A 19042-nucleotide genomic window follows, 5' to 3' on the forward strand; every position below is an offset into this window, starting at 1 on the left:
TTATAGTCCCTTTCCACCCAAAATGGCTCACTTTTGAGATGCCACATCATTCTTTATCCAGTGAATGAATTGTCTGTTGCATTTAATTGTGAATACTTGCTGTTTCCTTGACACGAACAAACACAGTGCAGTTAGAGTGATGAAGAAAGATGCCGCTTTATTTGACAGTATAGATTTTTCTACCAGTTTGTGACGTAGAGAGACTAGAAAATGCTGTTTGTCTAACAAAGCATCTCAAATATTCCCTGCTTCTATAGACATGGAAGAAAAATTCTAAGGTAGCTTAATTGATATTGATATAATTCTTCAGTTGTTTTGGACTAACCACGCATGGAGGTATACGAATGGTACAGAGACTTTTCACACACTGCAGATTAATTATGTGCTCCTGTTGTTGCTGAACTCTTGATACGCAGTGTATTAACGTGTGTGTTTGTCTAATATATTCCGGAGAGAATTGTGTTCCTTTTGCAGCTGTGCCTGTGTGCTGCTGTTCCTTGTTTTAGTTCACAATATAGATACAGAACTGTAGCTGCCAACTGAGACAATAAAGATCCAATTCACAATGGGGAAGCAATTAAAGAAGGAAGATAAACTGGATATTGGGACCGCTGCCTTTCCCATACAGTGGTCTATTTGGGAGCAATTTATCCCATCTTTAGTTAGTCTTCTCTTTCTAGCTTTTGCAATTCTACCTGTTATAACCAGGAGTGAATTCTACAGCACTGGCAATGTTTCATGCATTCACAAGCTAGGTAAATGCTGTCAATATTTTGGCTGTTCTATTGCAGGTTTTGTTTATACAATTATACTGCAAAGACAAGCAGTGTACTTCTCTGTGTTTACTAACATGCCCACCATTATAAGGAGGGTGGAGGAGTTAGTGTAACCAGTGAATTATCCCAAATGGATTTGGATAATGCCGTGCTTTGGAAACAGTGGAGTCAACTCAAACATTCTCTTTCTAAGGTGTTCTATGTTAGATATCCAGATAGGATATGTGACGGGTTCGGACACAGAGACCCCTTGGGACTGTCACCTTATGTGCTGAAATTACCTCTGAGCCCATTTTCCCTGATGGCTTGGGACTCCAGAAGCCTGCCTTGTTGAGCCAGACACGCTAGTCAGGTGCAATACAGGTCTGAACCAGGCTCCCAAAGCTGCAGGCTTTAACCAAAAACTGCTCCGCAGGTCACCTCTCTCCAGCACCCAGACAGACCAACTCCCAATGGGAACCAAACACCAAATAAATCCGTTTTATGCTGTATAAAGCTTATACAGGATAAACTCATGAATTGTCCACCCTCTATAACACTGATAGAGAGATATGCACAACTGTTTGTTCCCCCAGGTATTAATCACTTTGGGTTAATTAATAAATAAAAGTTATTTTATTAAGTATAAAAGGTAGGATTTAAGTGGTTTCAAGTAATAACAGACAGAACAAAGTAAGTTACCAAGCAGAATAAAACAAAACACGCAAGTCTACGCCTAATGCATTAAGAAACTGAATACAGGTAAGTCTCACCCTCAGAGATGTTCCAATAAGCTTCTTTCATAGACTAGACCCTTTCCTATTCTGGGCCCAATCCTTTCCCCTGGTACAGACCTTGTTACTTCCAGCTCAGGTGGTAACTTGGGGATTTCTCATTACTGTCAGCCTCCTTTGTTCAGTTCCAGACCCTTTTATATCTTTGTCACAAGGCGGGAATCCTTTGGGTTTCCACCCTTCCTTCTAAATGGAAAAGCACCCGGTTTAAGATGGATTCCAGCATCACGTGACATGTTCACATGTCCTGTGAGACTTCACTGACTGGAACCCAGTATACAGGAATGCTTACAGGTAAATAGAGCCATTTACAACCAATTGTCCTGATCTATGGGAGCCATCAAGATTCCAAACCATCATTAATCGCCCACACTTTGCATACAATAGGACTTCAGAGTAATACTTCATATTTCTAGATTTAGATACAAGAATGATACATACATAGAAATAGGATGAACACACCAGTAGATAATAAGCTTTGTAATGATACCTTACAAGACATCTTTTGTATGAAGCATATTCCAGTTACATTATAGTCACACTCGTTAGCATATTTCCATAAAACTTATGGAATGCAACCTCACAGGATATATAGCATACAATGGTACGTTAATTAAATTCATATCTGAATTTATATGTGGGAAATTGCCAGTCTGCTCAACCATATTTACCTAATTGATCTTAGGTCTTGCTGGAAAAAGTGTTCATTCATTGTTTTGCTTGGTGATTGTTTATGCTCCTAAACATTTCTTTCATATGTCAGTTTCTTTTATTCAACTTTTCTCCATGCAAATATTTAGTAAAAGACAAAACAGTTTTAGTTTTATCCAACCTGGATCTGTGCGTGATGTAGCATCAGGTTTTTTGCATCACATTTGTGTTCTGGTGAAACTTTAGGAAGCTCCAGCCTCCACAATAAGAAAAAGATGCACAAAGGAAAAGAAAATGAAGGAAGTTCACAAAAAGAAATCTTAAAGGATGGAAAAGCTAATGCAAAGGACTGATAATTAATTCTTTGCTGTGCCGACTCCCACCTTCCCAACTATGCTCTGTTCCCTAGCTTGTACATGTTCTACAGTATGACTTTCCCCATTGCCCCAAGTTCTACTTGTTCCTGCACTTAACTATACTCTGCAGCATTGAGCGGCCCCCAGCCCTCATTTTTCCCCACTTCCTCTATGTGTTGCCTTCCAGCCCAGGCCTGTGCTTTAGGATTACAGAAACACCCTTGCTTTCCCAAGTTTTCTGTGCTAATCAGACAGGTCAGCACTGCAGTGTTTATTACAGGAGTTCTGAAACTCCACGTAGTTAACACCATGCTGGTATATTTGATTGTATGTTTTAGGCAAGACAAAACAATAAATGAACCACATTTCATTAGGAAGAGGTTGCTTTTAGGAACAAACTTTGAATTAAATATCCTTATTCATAGACTGATAGACTGTAGACCCAGAAGGGGCCATTATGCTCATCTAGTCCAACCTCAGGCAGGCTACAGAGATCAGCTAGTGATTCTTGCATCAAACCCAACAATTTGTGGGAATGACAAATGTATCTTTTAGAAAGACATGAAATCTTGATTTTAAAACTTCCAGTGGGTGGGGAATTTACCACATCCCTTTGTAATCTGTTTCAACGGTGGATTACTTGCTTTTAAAAATGTGCATTGTGTTTCCAGTTTGAACTTGCCTGGAATTTCCAGCCACTGGATGTTATGTCTTTGTTGGCTAGGTTAGAGCATCCTCTAGTATCCAACTTCCTCCCACTTTGTAAGTAATTAAATGTTGTGGTTGTATTACTTCACCGCCTTCTCTTTAATAAACTGAATAGACTGAGCTCCTTTGGCCTGTCAGTACAAGGCTTATTTTTCAGGCCACAAATCATTCTTGTGACTCTTCTCGGACCACGTTCCAATTTTTCCACAAAAGGTATAGTTATCCTTTGCCTTATTTTGCAAATGGGGAAACTGAATCACAGAGAGAACCATGCCCAAGGTCACACAGCAACCCACTGTCAGATCTGGGAACGGAACTCAGATTCCCAAGCTAGTTCCTTATTCACTGGATGGCACTGCCTCACTCATTTACCCATTCATAACAAATGTCCACTAGTGTTTGGGGAGGTGGATTATTTATGATGCTTGCCAGTCATGAACAAATGAAGAGCAAAGGCTGGACCTATAGGTGATTCTATTTCAAATTCTCGTTTTTTCTATAAAGATGGTAGAGATTAAGGCACTGGCAGAACAATAGCGAGGCTGAGGCAAATTTGCCTATTGTTTCCCTTCACCTAACTTCTGCCTGTTTGTCTGTTTTAGCTTTAGGGCTTATCTACACTTTGGAAATTTACCTTATTAGCTATTCTGGAATAACTGCCCACGTGGGGATTCTTATTCTGAAATGAGTGTCCAGAGAGGGAGTTATTCTGGAATAGCTATTCTGGTAAATTTCAAAGTGTATACAAGCGTGTATAGTAGGGACCTTAATATTTGGAAAGTGGTAAAGTTTTAAGTAATAATGATGTATGGGCGGGGCTGCCGTGGAAGTGCATAAAGGGGCAGAGCTGGGTTACTGGGGCTGCAGGAACAACTATCAGATTTTTAAAGACAAGACTTCTTGCTTACACCACTAAAGAAAGGGAGGAGAAAATGTAACTTTGACCATGATCATAGTAAGTAGCCCAAAATGTCAGGGAACTCCAGGGGAAAAGGGCAACGTGACCACTTTCATGCTGTCAGCTCTTTGAAGCGTGGCGTGATTAAAACGTCCCTGCCTACCACATAAATGAGTATCAGGAACAAGATGACTAAAAGGTGGGGAAGAGATTGGACTGAAATTATTTTTGGATGTTTTTTTCTTCTTCCTTTGAAAATTCAGGTGAAGTTAATTAGATGGAATGACAGAAGTGTCTGATCTGAAGCAGGCTTCCTTTCATCTTACCTCTGCTTTTAGAATATGTGCATTCTTATCTCCACTCCGGGGAAGAAGAAAAGTGGGGCAGGAGAGGGAAGGAACCTGCACACTCAGGTCCGGCAGTCTCCAGATGAATGAAATACTTTGTAAGATCTGAGGCCATTAAAGATTGCAAGTGGAGAATTAATAAGAATTTAGGAACTAATTTCCCAAGATGAAGATGACCAGAGGAAGGAAACTTCATGGCCTGCAGAAGAAGAAACATTAAAAATTAATTAGACCAATTATTTTAATAGTGTCCAAAATATGTTCTGTTTAAAAAGTAAGTAGACACAAGAATTTGGTGAGATGACGGGTGTTTCCCCTAATGTCCTCTGACAGTCTCAGTTACTGAAGTGCTCAAGTTAACCCCTCAGTTCATTAATCAAGCTTAAGTCGCAACCATTAATCATTATTAAGAATAGCCTGCCATCAGGCCAATGGCATTTTTATATTAATCTAATAAAATAAGCAGAGAAGAGCTCCGTTTCCAAAATGGACTAGGTGTAATCTACATCATGTAGAGGAATACATTCTTTAGAGGACAGCATTAGCGTGTGATAGGATTAGTATAATGGGGTGTATGCCTTCACTGCAAAAAATAGGTGTGATTTAACAATGCGACATATCTCTCACTGTAAAATTCTAGCAGAGAAAAGACCCTGGTAGCTTTTACCTCACTGTAGCTAGTCAAAGTCAATGCTACGAGACCTCTTCCCACCCTAGGTTTCCCTTGACTTCAAGATTAAAACTACTTATGCCTTGTCTCCACTAAGATTTTTACAGAGAGAGCAATCTCCCATGTAGACACACCCCTCTTTTACAGTGAAGACATAGGCTAAACTAAGATGGCTACTATTCATTTGGATGGGAGACCTGCAAATAAAATCCAGCATGCTGCAGGAAATTATGTTGGGATTCCATTAAGCCACATTCTTCCACTGGGGTGGATGCTGAACCAAGGCTCCAGCATGGTGTAAGAGGGCAATATGCGGAGAGAAGTGACAACTTTCAGATGAGATACAAGTGGGAGAGTTTTCCTTTTGTTAATGGGAGGGGAGATGAATGAAGGAAAAGGTATTTGGGTCCTCGGTCCCTTGCTATAGAATTCTCATAAGGAATATAGTTCTCGGCATCCTAAGGCTACAGGCACTACAGTGGAACAGCGATGGCGTTGTGGTGCCACAGTGTAGATGTTTCCTACAGCAATGGAAGGTTTGTTTCTGTTGCTGTAGGTAATCTACCTCCCCAAGAGGCTAGGGCCATGGAAGAATTCTGTTGACCGAGCTGAGAGTACACCAGGGGTTGCCATAGCTACAGCTCTCTAGGTATGTCTGCATTGCAATAAAAGACCCATGGTCCGCTGACTTGGACTTGCGGGGACAAGCCCAAACATCTTCACTGCAATTTTATAGCCCTGTGACCTGAGTCAGCTGACCTGGGTCAGCCACTGCTGTGCTATGTGTCTTTTATCAGAGTGTAGACGTACCTTCAGGTCATTCTTAAGGGTGGACAAGGTCAAAGTGTTAAATTCTAGGCCCCCATCGCCCCTGTGTCCAATAGAGTACCTATGTTACAGAGATCAGGAGGTTGAATTCACTGTTTGAGATCTAGGATACTAAGGTAAAAATGACAAACTACCGAAATGTTTTCCAAGGATTTTTAGTGGGCAAAAGACCCCATGAAAGGTGGAGGGGGAAGCCCTAAGACTACCGCTGAGCAAAATTTTTTGGATGAAACTTTTTTTTTAATGCCAAAAAACGCAGCTTTGGGTCAATCAAAATATTTAATGAATTCATCTGAATTTGTTTCATTGTTTTGGTTGGGAAAAAAACAAAAAAAATCCCAAAGAAGTCAAAAAGTTTCATTTGAACATGTTTGAAACAAAGCATTTTGACTTCAGAAATGACTTTTTGTTGTGTGGGTTTTTTTTGTTTGTTTTTTGTTTTGTTTTTTAAGAAAAAGGTTTAAAAAACTTGAAAATGAAACTGGTCTGAAATGAAACTTTTCACAAAAAAAAAAAAAAAAAGGGTGAGGCCACAAAACTGAAAAATCAGTTATTGGTGGAGCTACCTGTGACTGCTTCCAGCAGTGTGGTGTTTCCTAGAATGGGGGATTTAACACATGCCCCATGCTACTGTAGGCTGCATAGATTGACTGGGGATGGTATTTGACCCTGAGTAACAGCCCCAGAATGGCTCCTTTTCAGAGCCCTTAATCATATCCTGGGACTCAAATCCACGTAGGAAAAAGCACATACCACCTCCTCTTTAACCAGTAAATCCCAGCAAAGGCTTGATGAGGTGGGGGTGGCATCCAGGTTCCTTCCCAAACAGAGTTTTGAGCTGGTACAGGGTTAGTGAATGCACTCTTCCCTTCCCCTCTCCTTCCTCAGTATAGCAAGTTTCACAGTCAACCTGTTAAGATGAATGGAGCAGTTGTTGTTTGAGGCTGGCTGATACTCCGGCAGACATCGGTGAATTAGTTATGCTGAGTTCTAATTTCCAAGGCTTTCTTTGCAACGACAAAAAGAAAGTTTGCAACCACTTGTGAAAGTTTATATTCTGACATCATCACATGACTCCAGGAACCAAATCCCTAGGCAGAGGCCTATGTCTTAAGCCTAGAATTTAGTAAAATGTATGTTTTAGTCACCACACATTTAAAAACCAAATTAATTAGCAAATCAGTGTGTGCTATTACTGCTCTGCGCTATTTAGTGGGCTTCTAACCCATCTGATATAGGTTCTTATGCTGCACCCATCACGACAGACACCTTACATATCAAAGTGAGTGCACACAGTTCTGCTTCTTTCTCTCTCCTCTTGCTTTTTCAAGATGGGTTTATTTCCCATCCTGTGCCATGCATGGGTCCAGAGTTGATTAATGGTCCTTCCTCTGGCTTGTTGAGAAATGACTCTCGGATCCCTTCCAAGAGCACTGATTTGCTGTCATGTCCCACAAATCTGGCACTCCTTGGTGGAGACATGAAAAATGACTCTTTGCCTTCCACGTGACGGCAGTGCTCTGGGTGAAAAATGCACGCTTTTCATGCCTGCTTACTCCTTGCCTTTGTGCACTCTCCTGATAAGCTGTGTCTGCCAGAGCCCTCTCCTTAATCAAATGCACAGCTGGCCTGCGAACTGCTAGCCTAGAGCCCTCTCTACTGCTGAGCTCATCACCATCTGGACACCACAAGGAGAAGTTGGGGGAGGAGTTAAGTTGGATGAGTGGGGATGGGAGAGAAATAATGTCTAATTTCTTTCCTGAAAGCTAGTTTCCGACCAATGCAGAAAACCAAAATAAATAAATAAACCCACCAAGCATAGCCCAGTTACTTAACAGCTCTTTAAAATGCATGAAGCTTTCACTCCTTTTGGGCTATAAGTAAACTAATGTTCTCCAATTAAAGCAGGAAGGAAAAAGGAGGGGACCCAGAGAACTGCACTGGGGGCGGGAGTTAGACACACAATTTCTAACAAGAAGCAAATAATGGCACTTTTTCATCTTCTAATTGGATATATTAGTTCCAAAGCTTTTAATTTTTGTCTGTTGAATGCTCTTACAAAAATAGCCAGAGCGACACTTCTAGCCAAGCATAGTGTTTTGATTACAACAAAAGGAAATAATGAAGATGTTAATGGTTTTTTTTAAAGCAATCCTGTCCCCTGGGTTGATGAGGCTCAATGGCTTGTCCCTAAAAATAGACAGAAATGTTTGTGTTTAATTTCACTGTAAAATGTTTTAATTGAACTGACTTTTAGGCCACGTCTACACTAGCGAACTTGCAGCGGCATGGCTTTAGCGATGCAGCTGCGCTGCTGTAAGAGTGCTCGTGTAGCCACACTATGGCAACGGGAGAGAGCTCTCCTGTCGACATACTAAAACCGGTGGCGGTAGCTGTGTCAATGGGAGAAGCTCTCCTGCCGACAAAGCACTGTGCACATGAGCACTTATGCCGGTGAAACTTGTTGCTTGGGAGGGTATTTGTTCACACCCCTGAGAGACATAAATTTTGCTGACATAAGTGGTCGCGTAGACATGGCCTTAGTCCCCTGCAATGTTGAATCTCCAGACAGAATAGCTTGTTCATGGGAAAGTGAAATTATCTGAAAACTACATTGAAAACAACCTGCTGTTTCTGTGGTACAAGCTGAGAGAAATACAAAATAACACACAGCATATATATTGTAAAGTCCCTGATTACATTTTTAAATGTCTGCTGCTGCTAATAATCTAACGAGGAGTTAGAGGAAAACGCAGGAAGGGTGAGAAATCTGCTATTGATTGTCTCAGAATCTCTTTTAAAGAAGATTAAGCAATAAATACAATCTATGCCTACAATTTTATGTCCATGTGAGTGCAGGGGTCAGTCAGCTTGTGCACATCTCGTTGCAGGATCGGAGCCTTTGTGCATCACGTGTCTCTCTCTCTGAGGAATTCGTGAGAGAAAAACAGGACTCTTTTTCTATTCACCCCCCCCCCAAAAAACTTCAAACAAACAAAAAAATGAAAAACGTCCACTTCAGCAGGAGTGCTACTAATACTTCACCTTTCGCTATCACTCCTGGGGGGCTCAGCATGCTACACAAACATTTTTAAATTCAGACTCACCAATCCTTGTGAAGAAGGGAAGTTTTATTTTACATTTTATTTCAAGGTTGGGGAAAAATGTGCTAGCATCTGTCCCACAGGTATCCATTTTCACAGTATACAGATCATGGGACTTGGGGTTGGATACTGTCCCTGCATCTCCACTAATTGTGTGTACTGAACATATTCTAGTGCAGTGGTTTTCAAACTGCGGGTCGCGACCTAGTATGGGTCATGTAATGCAAGGCACTGGGTCACCTTGCTCAGCACCCAGGGACCCTGGCGGCCGGCCAGTAAAAACTAGTAGTCCCTACCTATTCTGACACCACGCTGCGCCCCGGAAGTGGCCGGTTGCAGGTTCGGCTCCTAGGCAGGGGGACCATGGAGCTCCATGCACTGCCCCCTCCCCGAGCACTGGCTCCACACTCCCATTGGCTGGGAACCAGCCAATGCGAGCTGGCGGGGGGCAGTGCCCATGGGTGAGAGCCACGCGGAACTGCTTGCGCACATCCGCCTAGGAGCTGAACCTGCTGCTGGCCGCTTCCAGGGCTCAGCGTGGTCTGTGGTGCTGGAACAGGTGGGAAGCCTGCTTCTGCATCCCGGGTGCACTGCTGACTGGGAGCGGCCAGAGGTAAGCACACATCCCAACCCTATGCCCCAATCCCCTACCCCAGCCCTGAGCCCCCCCAAACCTGGAGCCCCTTCCTGCACTCCAAACCCCACATCCCCAGCCCCACCCCAGAGCCTGCACCCCCAGCCCAGAGCCCTGACCCTCCTCCTGCCCCCCAACCTCTTGCCCCAGCCCAGAACCCTCTCTGACACTCTGAACCCCTCATTCCTGGCCCCACCCCCCAGCCCTCATCCCTGTACCTCAATCCTCTGCCACAGCCCTGAGCCCACCCTAGACCCCTCATCCCCAGCTCCGTAGCATTGTGGGCATCAACAATTTTCTTCAACTGGGCTGCCAGAAAAAAAGTTTGAAAACCACTGCTCTAGTGTGTGGTGGGTACAGTTGCAGGGCAGGCACCCACTTTCAGTGACTCACCTGGCAACCATAGCAGAGAACCCAAAGCCATTTTAGAAATGCTTTTCATGAGCACCCCCCATCTACAACTCTACCCTGCATGGAGGGTTTTGGTGAAAAGTGAGATAATCCTTTTCTAGAGATGGGCCTGAGCTATGACATTTATATTGATCCTAATATCTCCAAAGCTGGGGGTGGGGAGGGTCAGATCTGGGATTTTGGTTTGGATCTCTCTCGCTACTGCTCTGCTATTTCCATTTAACATAACATTGCTTTTCTGACTTGAGGTCTGAGCCCCATCACTGTGATAGCTGAGCACTTCTTCCCCCTCCTTTGTTGCACAACCCACCCCCACATTTTTATGATGAACAAAATCCTTCCTCATTTCTGCTCTGCCTGCCTGTGATCTGCATGAGTGAAGCTGCGGGAGTGGGGGGTAAGAGTAGGTTGTTTTCTGCGAGTGTGCACTCCAGCTACAGAATGTTTTGGAGCCTGTGGCTGTCTGAATCCTCTGCCACCTCCTCTCCCCATGTGGTCAGCTTCCAAGCCCTGAACCCTTGCTACGTCCCTCTCTCTAGTCATTATGATTGTTATGATTGCCGGGAACATTTCTCACAGCAGAAATCAATAGGAGTAGTGGGTGCCCTGGTGGCCCAGCTTGGTGCAGCTGGTTTTTGGGCGAATACAACTGTGGGAGCTGCCAAAGCTCACAGAGAATCTGTTGTGTCACTTTGTGCCTCTAACTAGGTTTACTGAATTATAAATATTCATGATAGGATACAGCAACCTTCTCAATCTCTCTGCGTAAGCATAGACTCATAGACATATAGGACTGGAAGGGACTTCAAAAAGGTCATCTAGTCCAGCCCTGCTTTGAGGCAGGACCATGTAAACTAGACCTTCCTTGACAGGTGTTTGTCCAACCTGTTCTTAAAAACTACCAGTGATGGGGTTTCCACAACCTCCTTGGAAGCTTTTTTCCATAGCTTAACCACCCTTACAGTTAGGAAGTTTTTCCTAATAGCTCCCTAAATTGCCCTTGCTGCAGATTAACCCCATTACTACTTCTCCTACCTTCAGTGGACAAGGCGAGCAATTGATCATCATCCTCTTGATAACAGTCCTCAATATATTGGAAGTTTGTTATTAAGACCCCTCACTCTTCTTTTCTAAAGAGTAAATGTGCCCAGTTTTTTTTAACCTTTCCTCATAGGTCAGGTTTTCTAAACCTTTAATCATTTTTATTGCCCTCCTCTGGATAGTCTCCAATTTGTCTGCATCATTCTTAAAGTGTGGTGCCCAGAACTGGACAAGTACTCCACCTGAGTCCTCACTAGTGCTGAGTAAAGCAGACAATTACCTCCCAGGTCTTACATCCGACTCTCCTGTTAATACACCCCAGTATGATATTAGTCTTTTTCTCATTTGTGTCCCATTGTTGACTCACATTCCATTTGTGATCCACTAGAACCCCCAGATCCTTTTCACCAGTACTCCTGCCTGGTCAGTTATTCCTGTTCAAGTATATGCTCAAACTGCAATCTCTTTGGGGAGGGGAGAACTGAAACTACAATAACTTACTTCTAGCAGGAACCTCTGTGCGGAGAATCGTGTAGCACTTTACAATTAACTAAGCCTCACGACTTGTTTGTGAGCTGGCTTAAGAATTATTTTTCCTATTTCACAGTAGGGGCATCTTAGGCAAAATGACTTGACCAAGATCACAGTACAGGTCAGGAAGAGAATCCACAAGTCCTGACTTCTGGGCCACTCTTCTAAACACTAAGTCACATACGCTTGCTATAAAGAGGAAGGCTCACTGAGGGAGACCTTCAAAAGTACCTAAGAGATTTAGAATCACAAGTTGGGAACTTGTGCTTCTAAATCCCTTAGGTGCTTTTGAAAATTCCCCCCACTATCAATATTTGCCATCTCTGAACATGATGGCAGAGGCTCATAGTGAAAAATAGCTGTAAATTACTCCACATTAGTAGGTATGTATGAATGCTGAATAAACACACAACTTGCAGTAGCTCGGAGGCCAAAAGCTGTGTCTTCAAGCCCCAGGCACGTGTAAGGTCCTAGTCTAAAATATATAATTAATTGCACTATTGCCTTCTACTGTATGGAATCTAATTTGTATTTCATAGGCTCTATATCGCTAAAAGCAAAGGGAGAGTTCTTTAGCTCTGTGATCAAAGCCTGTTTTTAGAGCTAGAGAATCAGAGTTCTATGCCCACTATTACCAAGATGTTCTACATGGCAGTGATGTGCAACATAGTGAAAGCTGTGAAATTCTAGGTGACCATGAATTTGTTACATAGTATGTTTTTTTACCTTTTTGAAACAACTGGCTGCTGAGACCTGTCCCGGGTGATTACACTGGAGATAATCATATGCATGTGGGAAAGACTGTGAGATTTGCCACGCTGGATGGACTATCTGGTCACCAATTCTGGTAATGACCAGAATCTCATGCTGATCCTCATTTGGGACTCTTTTCATTGCCCTGGCTTCCATGCCTCTCTGGGTGCCTGGGTGTATTTGGCATAATGGTGTTTAAACTTACTTAGCTCAGGCATGTCCCTATAGCTCTGAAGGGCTTCTGTGGTCCTCCAGGGCCATAGAAAAGGGAACAGGCTAGACAAGCCAATTTCAAAGAACTAGTGCTTGTCTAGCCTGCTTGGCTTTCTTCTTTATTGCTCTCTGAAGGAGTGTAGGCATCCTGCAGGATTGCAGAATGGAGGAGACGCCTGGCTTGTTGTTCCACGAGGGGGGCACTGGAGACAGGAGGCATGGAGAGAAGGTAAGGACTGAGAGAACTGGATAAATTCATGGTGGTTAAGTCCATTAATGGCTATTAGCCAGGATGGGTAAGGAATGGTGTCCCTAGCCTCTGTCTGTCAGAGAATGGAGATGGATGGCAGGAGAGCAATCACTTGATCATTGCCTGTTAGGTCCACTCCCTCTGGGGCACCTGGCATTGTCCACTGTCGGTAGACAAGATACTGGGCTAGATGGACCTTTGGTCTGACCCGGTACAGCCGTTCTTATGTTCTTATGAGAGGGAGAATGGGCCTGGAGAGGGCCGTGTGACTGGGACCAGAGCATTAAGGAGGAGACAAAAGCCCTGAGGGGAGCAGAGGAGAAGATTGAGGGGTGACAAGTAGGGATAAAAGGAATTGGGTGAAGGGCATGTTTGGATCTGCCATCAATAATCCAAGGGAATCTGTGGGTTTGCTCTTCTGGGGTGAAAGTTTGTTTTTTAAATTATAGTGTTTCTGGTTTCAGAGTAGCAGCCGTGTTAGTCTGTATCCGTAAAAAGAACAGGAGTACTTTTGGCACCTTATTAGTTTAACTGATGGCACTGACCTTCGCAATGACGGGAGCTAGCTGATGTGCATCGCCAATTGCACTTCCTTCAGCGCATGTTCAGGGCTCAGGGTGTCACCGAGGCCAGGGGACAGGAGAGTTGCTCGTCTGTGGGGCTTATCAGAGTAGAAAGAGGCCACAGGCCATGGAAATAGCTGCTTTTCAGGAGTAACCCTAAAGAAGAGATTTCTCCATGTGTGTGAAATGAGAGAGAAACTGGCTTTTATTGGCTGCATGAGAGAGAAACTGGCTTTTATTGGCTGCATCAAAGGATCGTAGGGTAAATGTAAGGCTGGTCTCTGGGGCATATTCCCAGCTCAGGGGGCCCATGCACTGCCTCTGCAACGGCCATGGGCACAGGAGGCATTGGGAAAGGCTGGGCTGGAAATGGAGTGTGGGCGGGTTAGACGAGGAAGAGAATGGAAGGGGATGTGGGCAGGCAGACCTGACCCCTGGCTTTTCTGTACCAGTGCAAAGCCCCATAGGAACTCCTGAGAGGCAACCTTAGTCTGCATCAAAGATGGCACTGGGGTCTCTGAAGTTTCTCTGTCCCTGTGCAGGTGCTGGGATGAATTTGGCCTTATTAGTGATAGTAATTGAGACAACAGGTGGAGAGAGGAGTGAAAAGAATGAACATAGATAGCATTTTAAAATGCCTTTTTTAAAGGAGGACAGAGAGAGGGGAAGATAGATTGAGCCTTGAGGAAAAGAAGTTAAGGCACTAGACTGGGACTTGAGCAATATTTCAGTTCCCAGCCCTGCCACAGAATGCCTGTGTGACCTTGGGCAAAATCATTTCATTGCTGTGCCTTAATCTCCCGCTCTTTAAACTGGAGATAATACTTCCCTACCTCATGGGGGTGTTGTCAGGATATAAGATTGTGTGATGCTCAGATAATACAATGATGGATCTTGGCCAGATAGACCCTAATATGGCTTTGGAGACACTAGGAAAAAAAAAAGAGTAGAAACAGTGCCCTAAATATCAACTCTTGTAAGTGGTGCTTTTAGCTGTAGTATCAGAGTGGACACAGCATCCCTAAATAAAGGCATTTAAACCATTCTGTTTCATAGAATATAGATGGAAAGAACACACGTTCAGTCCTTCCTCCCTGGGCTAATGCAGAATTGTTCTCCTTGCACTACTTTTGCTGTCAAGTCTAGTGTGACTGACCCAACCAATGGCGGCTTCCAGTAGTCCCCTTGAGCATTTCTTTTGTGGTTGAACAGACCTCCTAAGTGTTTGGAAATTATTCTGATATTCTCCCTAAACTTTACTTAAGTTGATGCCTTCAACTTTGCAGTCCAGGAGAAACTGTGAAGAAGTCTCCCCAGATGAACTTACCACCAGGTCTGGGCATTTTCTCACCTGGTCTCTGACATACACAAGTGTCTGCATAAAAGGAAGGCTATGCAGACATGGTAAGATTTAGCCATTGACCTTTTGCAAAGTATTGTACGAAAATGATGGAAAAGGCGGAAAATATCAAAGTCTCTCTACATCAAAGGCAGAGAGAGAATCTGTGGTTAACATAGGCAGATATGGGGCAATCCAGTGGGAGAGAAGGTATCTGAATTTGCAGAAAGTTCTGGCATCCCCTTGTCCGGAGCCCTATCAATCTTGCCGTGGACTGTGACAGGCAAGGAAAGCCGAAGAGCAGGTGAAAGATTCTGAAATCAAAAGACTTTGAAAGCTGGATCAGAGGGAGAAGCACAATTTTCCCATCTGCTTTGAATTTATTGCTGCTAATGTGGAAGCAGCCTCTGGTTTGAATGAATGTGTTAGACCAAAGAGGTCATTCAACATTTCCATCATTTTCAGGAGAGGATGACAAAGGCTCACTTTCTTATTTAACTCCTTCTTTACCAAACAGGTACAAATCAACAAGTTAAAATAGTGAAATTGGGAGCAGAGGAAAAATTGTTCAGCTTTTTTTTTTTTTTAAACTAAAAGGCTATATTGTGTTTGGACTCCCAGTTCTGTCCAGCTCCACAATCATCCCCTCTTGAGTATACTTACTCCCCTTGGACAAAAAATTGGACTGGACCCCAGACTGTATTTTAATAGCAACTGATGCCTCTATGGCTAAGGCACATGCAAATACCTAGCTCCAAATCTAGGAATTAGTTGGATTATCTGACTACACCACATATAAAAGACTTATGGCTGTAGCTGGGGTCTCTGTGTCAGAATCTCAGCTCATTAGGAGACAGTGGGTGGCTCATGGGATTCTGGGCTAAGATTGTCTAGGTTACTGATTTGAATCCAGCTTTGTTATGTGTAGCGATCAAATGTACCCACTTGATGTTTCTTATGTGAAATAAATTGATGGCTCTCAGTCCAGTTTCTAATGGCCAGGTATCTATGAAAAACAAATGGAACGAAACAAAACAAGCTTCAGGGAAGAGGTCAAGCATTGAATGAGCCATGTCTGCTGAACTGCCCTCAGACCCAAAAGAAGTGATGGCCCTGCCAGCTCAAGGTTGAGGCACGTTGCAGGGTGACGGTGCTGTGTGGGAAGCTTGTGTGACACAATGTGCCTGCTTCCTTAAAGACACTGCTGTCATTGGCAGTGGATCACGCTCAGGGCCTTCAGCTCCAAACCACAAGCCCATGGCTGCCGGCTGAACGAAAGAGTAGCAGGTTCTTATCCTCAGTCTGGGTCAGTCACTAGAGGGAGACATGAAAACACACATTCACCTGGTGTCTTATATGCTCATTCTGGGCCTTTGAGGTCTCATGTGGGGTGCTGTTTTGTATTGAATTCCTGACCATATATAGACATCACTTGTCATCAGCAAGGATTCAACCCAGGATCCTCAGCATGACTTCTTGCTCCTTGTACTATACGCATTTATATCCAATACCCTCTTAGAAGTTGCTCCTTTAGTGCAGGTGATGGGGGATTGTGCATACAGTGCTCTAAATCCTAGGCACCAAAACCTCCTGATGACCATGGTGTCTGTATAGTCTGGGTTTCTTACACTTGCATTGCCGCTGCATGTGTTACATGTGTTCTGCTCAGACAGGACTGCAGACTGCATGGCTGTGTATCCAGCACTCAGACTGACTTTAAAGAAGTAAAGAAAAAAAATCTCCAAATACATTAGTTTTATATGTATCTATTTAAGCTGCTAATCATTCTGTGGATAAATTACATCTAGGCCCCAAATCCCCTTCAGGTTTGATGCTGTCACTGTCAGCAGAAGTTATATGAAATGCTACTGCTCTTTTCTCTCCATATATTAGACCTTCTCTCTCCCCCAACCTCCCCGCTACGTTTCCTAAGCAACGGGAACGGCATGGTGGTTTGGCTAGGCAGCAGATAAGGAAGGCGGTCAAGCCAATGAGATTTTGTCAAAACTGATTTTAGGTCTCATGCTGCTCATGAGTATTAAGGAAAAGATCCCTCAATGTTGAAACCAGAAGCTTTGTTATTTTTAATAACGTTTGGCTTTTTTTTTTTTTGGTGCTCCCAGTAATCGCTGCCAGTTGCGCTAAATGCTGGAGCCATCACATTCTATTTGCCTTGGCTACTTCTAATAGCATTGTGGACATGGCGGCCAAAGACTAGAGCCATGGCGAACTGCTCTCTGGGGTTATGAACCCTGCTCAGAGCTGAACCAGATACAGTTCTAGACTGCTGCATGTCCAAGAGACTAAAGCAAAATTTGTGACGTAGCAGAAAATTCCAACTCTTCAGAGGAGGGGACCCTGCAAGAGGGAATGTTGGCATGAGAGTGGAGTGGATGAATCAGTGAATCTAAGAACTTGTTTTTTTGCTGGCCAGGGGGACTGTGTTAGAACTAGAGAGGTTTGAGGGCTCACGCTGCAAAATTAGACTCCAGATCTAGGTTTTGAACATTTCAAAGTTCAGATCCAGGTTTTTGTTCAGCCAGTTACAGGAATAGAGGCCGACTGCAAAAATCAGTTCTGGATTTGGGTTTGGCTCACCCACAAGGTGTGATGTGTGCTCAGATCTGGGGGCTTGTGTGGGCCTAGTGAACCCCTTTCTATAAAAATGCGCTTAAACAGAGCTCATGCTAACGTACTATAGATGAGTGGAGTGGAAGGTCTGGAGGGGGCACAGGCTGGGCCTTAATGCAGCACCTATTGTCACAGGATTTCCAATCTGGCCCGAACCTGGCAGTACTACGTATCTAACAAGGATCCAGTTCTTGTGAAATTTCAAGAACCAGGATTCTTCTCTGGAACTTTGAGGGTCACTGCTCATTACTCCAGACAGAATTTCAAGTGGTTTTGTTTATTATTATTATTTTATTATTATATCAAATTAATGCTCTGTCACCATATTTTCTTCTCTAGTCCTTTGTCATCTTGGTGCTCAGATACTATGGTGCCCTAGAAATACCTAACGCTGGTCCAGGACTGGGGCTGCTAGGTGCTACTGCAGTACAAATAATAAGTAATATCTGGCAGATGGTTGGAACAGATAGTTGGACTGAAAAGTGAGAATTACTTGAGCCTAAAACAAAAAAATGAAACCACCCTTTTAAGCTTCATTCAAAAATAAAGCCACATGTTGGGATCAGACTGAGGCATATCAAGATTTCTCTGTTGAAACAAATTAAACTAGGAGAGCAAGGTTAGCTCTCTACTCCTGACTTACCACAGGAGGCCAGCTCATTGATCTTACATTCTTCTGAAAAATTATGAAGTGTTTCCCCATCTTTTTCTTCAGTTATTTGTCTACCTGAGTACCAGGATAAGCAGTCATAGGGAATCCATCCAGCTCTACAGAGTAACACTATCTAGAAGCACTTTTGTAGCCAATATGGTTGCTTATGATGTAGCATATCAAGTAGAAGAGACATCCCAGAAGTGGATGACAGATGCTGTGGCCACTGGTTTTGTAATGGTTAGGACTATACTTTTAAGTAGGAGTGTTGGGAATTAAAGGAACAATCAGTTTTCAAGGACATTTGATCTACTGGGAACGTTTAGACCAGGAATTTTACAGTGTTGATAATGTAACAGGATTAAAGCTCATTGCTCCTGATTCCATCAGGATAAGCACAATGTAGTTGCCAGCTATTAGCTAGAGTGCAAAGCCCTTGCGTGGCAGTTTATTCTCTTATTTGGAGGTCTTACTGTTCACTTCCTGTGTTCTTGCTAAATTTCAAATATTGACTGACTATTGGCAATTTAAAGCACTGTCTATCCTTGAAACCTCATCCCTGAACTGATCTTTACCTAACCACTGTCTAATCCATGCTAGGCAATAAGAGCGGAGTCACCAGCCCTTGCAGAACTCAGTGGAGGGAAGTCTACCCTCCCAGGATTTCACTGAACTAGAATTTGTGGTCCTGTTTTAATTCAAGCTGGTTCCTCTGGTAAACTACAAACATTTGTGCCCTGGAATAATCATTTGTGGACTGTCTAGACTCGCATTTACAGCAGGATTATTTAATGCAGGTTACTTTGCAATCAAATAACTCTTGCTAAAACAGGACTACAAACTCCTGTCTATGCAGCCCCCAGCCCCAAAGTCTGCCATCTGCTGTCACTGAGGCCTGCTGGCTGATATTTTA

The 19042-nt window shown here is 43.4% G+C and overlaps 1 long non-coding RNA gene across 1 annotated transcript; it reads right to left on the bottom strand.

The window, feature by feature from the left end:
• Positions 1-1338: 1338 nt before the first annotated feature.
• Positions 1339-9783, bottom strand: LOC135983105 (uncharacterized). The gene is made up of 2 exons (XR_010600597.1): positions 6761-9783; positions 1339-4708 (listed from the first exon to the last, which is right to left on the bottom strand). It is a non-coding gene; the product is annotated as an uncharacterized LOC135983105 (long non-coding RNA).
• Between the last annotated feature and the right edge of the window lie 9259 nt (positions 9784-19042).

Source organism: Chrysemys picta, chromosome 4 (assembly GCF_011386835.1).
Source record: "Chrysemys picta bellii isolate R12L10 chromosome 4, ASM1138683v2, whole genome shotgun sequence".
Classification (NCBI taxonomy): Eukaryota; Metazoa; Chordata; order Testudines; family Emydidae; genus Chrysemys; species Chrysemys picta.